The following is a 1,124-nucleotide window of genomic DNA, read 5'->3' as shown; positions in this document are numbered from 1 at the left end:
GCGTTGTGCGGGCACACAGAAGTTCACACGCGACTACTCATTGAGGACGGTTAATGCAGAACTAACTGCCCTGGGTCAGTGTCACGGGCACTAACCGCAGCCCGAATTCCGGCCAACAGAGGCGGGCTCTGATTGGCGGAGATTTTGGCACATCAAGCATTGGCTTCGATGGCGCCACCGAATGATTTCGGGGAATTCAAACGCGAAAAATACTCAACTCTAATTATTCATAACTTTATAAAATTGACTGATGATTAACCTGGGCCGAACCGGTGAACGTTCGGAAAATTACCGTGGATTTTTGACGCTTCCTACGGGTCAGTTCTCCTGGATTCACGGGGTTAAAAGACCGATACTCCTAACTAATTCTCTTAAATTTCCCAAAATCTTGATGCAACCTGGCAATCCACGGGATACAAGGTTTGCACTTGTTCCACGTGACCTTCCACCAAAAAACTAAAACGTAACCAGTTAACCACCGTAAAATCCATCATAATTTGGAACGCCGGCATTTCAGCCGGACCTAAACGATTTACCGTAAGATTAACAATAGGGTGGTTCCCATAAAAGTTATCGAATGACCCTTGGCCCTTCTTCACGATAACCCTATGGGCCCTCAAAAACGCCTAATTTCAGATCTTTATTAATCAAAAACGAAACGAAACCGCAATATTACTAAACGAACTGCGAAGCAAATGAAAAATAAATCCGCTTAATCGGAAAAACTTGACGCGATTATCCCAGGGCTAATCGAAAAAATGACCACACCGAGGTGGGAAACAAAACCCTAATTTCTTTCTCTCTCTCTCTCTACTCACGATCCGTTTCCGAATGTCGCCGGGGGTGGATGTTCTCAGGTCCTGGTGGTGTCTCGAACAAACAGTCCCACATGTTCGTTACAATTGATTTCCGTATAGGAATAGTCGAACAAAATGTTCACGAAAAATTCTTTGTGAAAACATCTGTTTTTGTTTTTTCTTTGTTTTTAAAAATATTAGGGAAACATTGGATGGAATGGACTCTTCTGACTCCTTATTTCAATATTTATAACCAAGGAACAAATTTATCAATTGAGCTCAGTCTAGGCTTATTACAAAGGGGCTGACTGTACTTTAATTTGAAAA

Source organism: Diachasma alloeum, unplaced genomic scaffold (assembly GCF_001412515.2).
Source record: "Diachasma alloeum isolate Michigan unplaced genomic scaffold, Dall2.0 Dall_scaffold_00331, whole genome shotgun sequence".
NCBI lineage: Eukaryota > Metazoa > Arthropoda > Insecta > Hymenoptera > Braconidae > Diachasma > Diachasma alloeum.
Note: the sequence above shows the minus strand (reverse complement) of the source record.